Below are 8,343 nucleotides of genomic sequence, written 5' to 3'. Positions count from 1 at the left end.
TTGGCACGTCAATTGGACTCCGTTTGGTATTCTTTTTCTGTAAAACTCAAAAACAAGGAAAAAACAGAAACTGGCACTGGGCACTAGGTTAATAGGTTAGTCCCAAAAGTCATATAAAATATGCATATAAAACATCCAAGGTTGATAATATAATAGCATGAATACTTCATAAATTATAGATACGTTGGAGACGTATCAGTATGCATCCTCGATCTTTGTGTGGATGGCCTTGACCCGGGCTAGGGCGACATCAGCGACACGGACGATAGCTCGAGCGCTCTCGGCGTTTGTAGCCGCTGTTGTAGCAGCAGCTGCAGCCATCTCGGCTGCTGAATCTGCCCTATCGGCTGTCGCAGACGCCCTCTCAGTGAAAGCAGCCGCGCTCAATGCGGATGTGGCGGCACTCTCGCCGTAGGCGACCGCGCTCTCAGCGCAGGCGGCGGCGCTCTGGGGGGACACGGCCATCGTACGGGCCTTCACGAAGCGTTTCCACGGTGTCATCTTTGCAAGAAGGGGGTGCGGGAATGGGGATTGGGATTCATGGATTCGGGGTTGCCGACACTAGAGGAGACGAGCTGGCGAAGTTTAAGGAGGGAGACTTAAATAGAACCAGATATTTTCATCACAAACGGTTCCTAGAAAACAACTATGTATGACATTGTAGATATTTTTTATTAGCTGTGAAAGACGAATTTGGAGTAAAGTGGCAACGGATGGTGTTTTAAATGAACGAAAAATTTTGTAGTACTAATACAACTGTCATGTCAAATTTTGTAATTTCAGGGGTCATCTAACCTTTTAAGATATTTAAGTGATTTTCTAGCCATTTAATGACCGTAATTGAAACATGTACATGCAACAGCTAACCATAACGGTTTGAAAACTCATATTTCCTGTACTTGTGTGCGATTTAATTCCATGTGCAGTAATTGGAAGGAATTTTCAAACATATTGGTCTAACGGCTATGACACAATTATGCATGGAGTGATATGGCATTTTAATTCCAAAACAAATTAGAAACAGATGAAACCTTGGTTGATGTAATGTCATGCCACCAAGATGATGTGGTAAAGAAATTGGCATGTTTGACAAAAGTTTGGACACACACCCCTCACAAACTGGAGCAACTCACTAGAAGGTTCGTGGTTCTGAGAGGGAACAATGCATGTTTGATGACGAATGGGAGATAGCTTCCTCTTACGGCCTTCAAATTTTTTTATACGTCTAACGTGCACTAATACAATTGTCATTTGAAAATTTGGAAAATTTCAGGGTTCATTTGACCTTTTAAAGACATTTAAGTGATTTTCCAACCATTTAATTGTTAGGGAATGTAGTAATTTAAAAAAAAATCCTACATACACACACACAGGATCATGGTGATGCATAGCAACGAGAGGGAAGAGTGTGTCCACGTACCCTCGTAGACTGAAAGCGGAAGCGTTAGCACAACGCGGTTGATGTAGTCGTATGTCTTCACGATCCGACCGATCCAAGTACCAAACACACGGCACCTCCGAGTTCAGCACATGTTCAGTCGATGACGTCCCACGAACTCCGATCCAACAGAGATTCACGGGAGAGTTTCGTCAGCACGATGGCGTGATGACAGTGATGATGATGCTACCGACGCAGGGCTTTACCTAAGCACCGCTACGATATGATCGAGGTGGATTATGGTGTAGGGGGGCACCGCACATGGCTGGGAGAGATCAACTTGTGTGTTCTGGGTGTCCCCTGCCCCCGTATATAAAGGAACAAGGGGGGAGGCCGGCCGACCCTCATAGGGCGTGCAAGGAGGAGGAATCCTCCTCCTAGTAGGAGTAGGACTCCCCTTTCCTACTCCTACTAGGAAGAGAAAAGGAAGGAGCAGAGGACGAAGGAAGGAGAGGGAGGAAAAGGAGGAAAGGGGGGCCGACCCCCTAGTCCAATTCGGTTTGGGCTAGGGGGGGGCGCCATGCCTCCTCTCTTCCACCACATGGCCCATGAGGCCCATTACTTCTTCCTTGTATTCCCGTAACTACCCGGTACCCCGAAAAATACCCGAATCACTCGGAACCTTTCTGATGTCCGAATATAGTCATCCAATATATAGATCTTTACGTCTCGACCATTTTGAGACTCCTCGAAATGTCCCCGGTCTCATCCGGGACTCCGAACTACCTTCGCTACATCAAATCACATAAACTCATAATACCGATCGTCACCGAATGTTAAGCGTGCGGACCCTACAGGTTCGAGAACTATGTAGACATGACCGAGACACGTCTCCGGTTAATAACAAATAGCGGAACCTGGATGTTCATATTGGCTCCTACATTTTCTATGAAGATCTTTATCGTTCAAACTGCATAACAACATACGTTGTTCCCTTTGTCATCGGTATGTTACTTGCCCGAGATTCGATGGTATCTCAATACCTAGTTCAATCTCGTTACCGACAAGTCTCTTTACTTGTTCCGTAATGCATCATCCTGCAACTAACTCATTAGTTACATTTCTTGCAAGGCTTATACTGATGTGCATTACCGAGAGGGCCCAGAGATACCTCTCCGACAATCGGAGTGACAAATCCTAATCTTGATTTATGCCAACTCAACAAGTACCATCGGAGACACCTGTAGAGCACCTTTATAATCACCCAGTTACGTTGTGACGTTTGGTAGCACACAAAGTGTTCCTCCGGTAATCGGGAGTTGCATAATCTCATAGTCATAGGAACATGTATAAGTCATGAAGAAAGCAACATCAGTAAACTAAACGATCAAATGCTAAGCTAACGGGATGGGTCATGTCAATGACATCATTCTCCTAATGATGTGATCCCGTTTATCAAATGACAAATCATGTCTATGGTTAGGAAACATAACCATCTTTGATCAACGAGCTAGTCAAGTAGAGGCATGCTAGTGACACTCTGTTTGTCTATGTATTCACACATGTATTATGTTTCCGGTTAATACAATTCTAGCATGAATAATAAACATTTATCATGATATAAGGAAATAAATAATAACTTTATTATTGCCTCTAGGGCATATTTCCTTCAGTCTCCCACTTGCACTAGAGTCAATAATCTAGGTCACATCTTTATGTGATTAGTTCACATCTCCATGTGACTAACACCCAAAGGGTTTACTAGAGTCAATAATCTAGTTCACATCGTTATGTGATTAACACGCAAAGAGTGATGATGTTCTGCTTGTGAGAGAAATTTAGTCAACAGGTCTGTCACATTCAGAGCCGTATGTATTTTGCAAATTTTCTATGTCTACAATGCTTTGCACATAGCTACTCTAGCTAATTGCTCCCACTTTCAATATGTATCTAGATCGAGACTTAGAGTCATCTAGACCGATGAAAAAAGCTTGCATCGACGTAACTCTTTATGATGAACTCCTTTATCACCTCCATAACCGAGAAATATTTCCTTAGTCCTCTAAGGATAATTTTGACCGCTGTCCAGTGATCTACTCCTAGATCACTATTGTACTCCCTTGCCAGAATGATGCTAAGGTATACAATAGGACTGGTAAATAGCATAGCATACTTTATAGAACCTATGACCGAGGTATAGAGAATGACTTTTCATTCTCTTTCTATTTTCTGATGTGGTAGGGTTTTGAGTCTTTACCCAACTTCACACCTTGCAACACAGGCAAGAACTCCTTCTTTGACTGTTTCATTTTGAACTACTTCAAAATCTTGTCAAGGTATGTACTCATTGAAAAAACTTATCAAGCGTCTTGATCTATCTCTATAGATCTTGATGCTCAATGTGTAAGCAGCTTTATTGAGGTCTTTCTTTGAAAAACTCTTTTCAAACACTCCTTTATGCTTTCCAGAAAATTCTACATTATTTCCGATCAACAATATGTCATTCACATATACTTATCAGAAATGATGTAGTGCTCCCACTCACTTTCTTGTAAATACAGGCTTCACCGCAAGTCTGTATAAAACCATATGCTTTGATCACTTTATCAAAGCATATATTCCAACTCCGAGATGCTTGCACTAGTCCATAGATGGATCGCTGGAGCTTGCTCACTTTGTTAGCACCTTTTAGGATCGAAAAAACCTTCTGGTTGCATCATGTACAACTCTTCTTTATGAAATCCATGAAGGAATACAGTTTTGACATCCATTTGCCAGATTTCATAAAATGCAGCAACTGCTAACATGATTCAGACAGACTTTTAAGCATCGATATGAGTGAGAAAATCTCATCGTAGTCAACACCTTGAACTTGTCGAAAACATTTTTTGACAATTCGAGTTTTGTAGATAATAACACTACTATTAGCGTCCGTCTTCCTCTTGAAGATCCATTTATTCTTAATGACTCACCGATCATCGGGCAAGTCAATCAAAGTCCATACTTTGTTCTCATACATGGATCTCATCTCAGATTTCATGGCCTCAAGCCATTTCGCGGAATCTGGGCTCATCATCGCTTCCTCATAGTTCGTAGGTTCGTCATGGTCAAGTAACATGACATCCAGAACAGGATCACCGTACCACTCTGGTGCGGATCTCACTCTGGTTCACCTACGAGGTTCGGTAGCAGCTTGATTTGAAGTTACATGATCATCATCATTAGCTTCCTCACTAATTGGTGTAGGAGTCACAGGAACAGATTTCTGTGATGAACTACTTTCCAATAAGGGAGGAGGTACAGTTACCTCATCAAGTTCTACTTTCCTCCCACTCACTTCTTTCAAGAGAAACTCCTTCTCTAGAAAGGATCCATTCTTAGCAACCAATGTCTTGCCTTCGGATCTGTGATAGAAGGTGTACCCAACTCTCTCCTTTGGGTATCCTATGAAGACACATTTCTCCGATTTGGGTTTGAGCTTATCAGGATGAAATCTTTTCACATAAGCATTGGAACCCCAAACTTTAAGAAACGACAACTTTGGTTTCTTGCCAAACCACAGTTCATATGGCGTCGTCTCAACGGATTTAGATGGTGCCCTATTTAACGTGAATGCAGCAACCAATGGGGACATTGTTGATGATCACACTGGCAAAGAATCAGTCATATTTGAAACCTTCAAAGAAAGAATTGGCACCGCCGAACCCCACAACATGAAATTTGACCTGTCCCGTATCATTAAGAAATATGAGGGTCTTGACCAACTTACCCTCCCGTTCACACATGACGAGATTGATCAGGTTATTATAGAAATGCCAGCGGACCGTGCACCTGGTCCGGATGGTTTCACCGGAGTTTTTTTGAAACGTTGCTGGCCCATCATCAAAGAGGACTTTTACCGGCTCTGCAACCAATTCCATGAGGGCGGTCTCAATCTGGAGAGTATTAATGATGGTTTCATTACTCTAATCCCTAAGATAAATTCTCCAGCCTCAGTTAATGATTTCCGACCGATTACTTTACTTAACTGCTGTCTGAAAGTGGTCACAAAAATCTTGGGCAACTGTTTGCAAAAAGTGATCTTAAAGATAATACATCGCAACCAATACGGGTTTCTCAAGGGTAGATCCATTCAAGACTGCCTCGCTTGGGCATATGAATATATTTAACAATGTCAATCATCAAAAAAGGAAGTCATCCTTCTCAAATTAGACCTTCTGAAGGCATTTGATACCATTGAACATGAAGCAATGATTAAAATTATGGCAAGTATGGGATTCAATGAAAAATGGTTGAATTGGATGTGATGCATTTTCTCTTCTGGGAAATCTTCTGTCCTCCTTAATGGCACCCCGGGACGACAATTCCACTGTAAGTGCAGGGTGAGACAAGGAGATCCGCTGTCCCCGCTTCCCTTTGTCCTCGCAGCTGATCTCCTCCAAGCGGTCATTAATGATGCTTTTGCTCGTAATGAAATTCAGTTGCGTTTCCTAGCACGCAACCAGTCAGACTATCCGGTAATACAATACGCTGATGACACCATCCTAGTGTTACCAGCTTGCCCCCAACAAGCTTTGGTTCTGAAAAACATCTTAACTTATTATGCCACCTCTGTTGGACTGAAAATAAACTTCCATAAGTCAACAATCATTCCTATCAACTGTGCCGCAGACCGCTGTGATCAGATGGCGCGTATCTTTGGATGTGTCATAGGAAAAATGTCGTTTACATATCTCGGGCTGCCACTGGGAACAACAAGGCCCACCGTTCAAGACCTGACGCCTCTAGTATGCATGGTAGAAAGATGGTTATCTGCAACTCTCAATATGATCTCCTACAGAGGAAAGCTTTCACTTCTCAACTCGGTGATCACCTCTCTAGCCATCTTCGCACTATGCACTTTGCGCTTGCCAACCAAAATCATTGAGTTGCTGGACAAGATTCGACGAAAATGCCTTTGGACCAAAAAAACTGACCAAGGCGACAAATGTAATTCCTTGGCATCTTGGGACATGGTGTGCAAACCCAAAACAAGTGGAGGATTGGGAATCATTGACCTTCGTATTCAAGGAGATGCATTGCTGCTCAAATTCCTTCATAAATTTTATAACAACTAGGACGTGCCCTGGGTTCAGCTTATTAAAGACACATATTATGACGGACGGATCCCACATGCATCAGACTCTTGCAGCTCATTCTGGTGGAGGGATGTAACTAAACTCATGCCAGTCTTTCGGGGAATCACAAAGGTCCAAGTAGTCACTGGTACCACAATCCTATTCTGGAAGGATGATTGGTGTGATAACATCCTATCCGAGGTGTACGCACGTGCTTTTTCATATGCCAATGACGAGGACATCTCGGTTAAGGATTTCTTGGCCATCACATCACTCCAGAAAGCGTTTCATCTTCCCCTCTCTCCACAAGCACTTGATGAAGTAAGGAAAATCCAGATGGACACCAGAGAAATTGTTCTGACGAATGCAGAGCTACGCAATGATATCTAGACATATACTTGGGGAGACAAAGAATATACCACTCACAAATATTATACTTTCTGCTTCAGAGATATCCAAGGACATTAAGTATTTCACTGGCTATGGAAATCCAAATCAACCATGAAGATCAAAGTTTTCAGCTGGCTACTACTATCTGACCGCTTAAACACAAGGAACATGCTCAAGCGGCGACGCTACAACATTGGGCATAATCATGACTGCATACTTTGTGGACAGCACATAGAAGAAACTCTGGAACATTTGTTCTTTGATTGTCACATCAGCACACAATGTTGGTCCACGCTTGGAATTGGTTGGCACCAGGGGAGGACAAGACTAGACAAGGTTTCAATGGCAAAACAAGCTTGGGGAAGGCCACTGTTCATGGAAGTTTTCCTATTGGCAGCGTGGAGCATATGGAAGGAATGCAACAACAAACACTTTAGGGGGATTGCTCCATCCCGTCTAGCTTGGCTTAACAGACTCAAGTCTGATTTTTCACTCCTAACCTATAGGGTCAAGGAGAAGCACAAACATCTCATCCCTCTACTCTTGTCTTGCCTTCATTAGAGTAGCCTTTTGACCTTTTCCCAAAGGGAAAATGGAGATGTAAAGTAAAACCATGTAACTTACCACCATTATTAATTTCATTCTTTCATAGTAGGGGGTTCCCCTACTGTTCACGGTAAAAAAAAGTGAATGCAGCTGTCTCTAATGCATAACCCCAAAATGATAGTGGTAAATCGGTAAGAGACATCATAGATTGCACCATATCTAATAAAGTACGGTTACGATGCTCGGACACACCATTACGCTGTGGTGTTCCAGGTGGCGTGAGTTGAGAAACTATTCCGCATTGTTTCAAATGAAGACCAAACTCATAACTCGAATATTCTCCTCCACGATCAGATCATAGAAACTTTGTTTTCTTGTTACGATGATTTTCCACTTCACTCTGAAATTATTTGAACTTTTCAAATGTTTCAGATTTATGTTTCATCAAGAAGATACCCATATCTTACTCAAATCATCTATGAAGGTCAGAAAATAACGATACCCTCCGCGAGCCTCAACAGTCATCGGACTGCATACATCAGTACGTATTATTTCCAACAAGTCTGTTGCTCGCTCCAATGTTCTGGAGAACGGAGTCTTAGTCATCTTGCCCATGAGGCATGGTTCGCAAGCATCAACTGATACATAATCAAGTGATTCCAAAAGCCCATCAGCATGGATTTTCTTCATGCGCTTTACACCAATATGACCTAAACGGCAGTGCCACAAATAAGTTGCACTATCATTATTAACTTTTCATCTTTTTGGCTTCAATATTATGAATATGTGTATCACTACGATCGAGATTCAATAAACCATTCACCTTGGGTGTATGACCATTGAAGGTTTTATTCATGTAAGCAGAACAACAATTATTCTTTGACTTTAAATGAATAATCGTATTGCAATAAA

This window comes from Triticum urartu, chromosome 5 (genome assembly GCF_003073215.2).
Source record: "Triticum urartu cultivar G1812 chromosome 5, Tu2.1, whole genome shotgun sequence".
Lineage (NCBI taxonomy): Eukaryota > Viridiplantae > Streptophyta > Magnoliopsida > Poales > Poaceae > Triticum > Triticum urartu.
The sequence above is the reverse complement of the archived record's forward strand: the minus strand, read 5'-3'. Positions refer to the sequence as shown.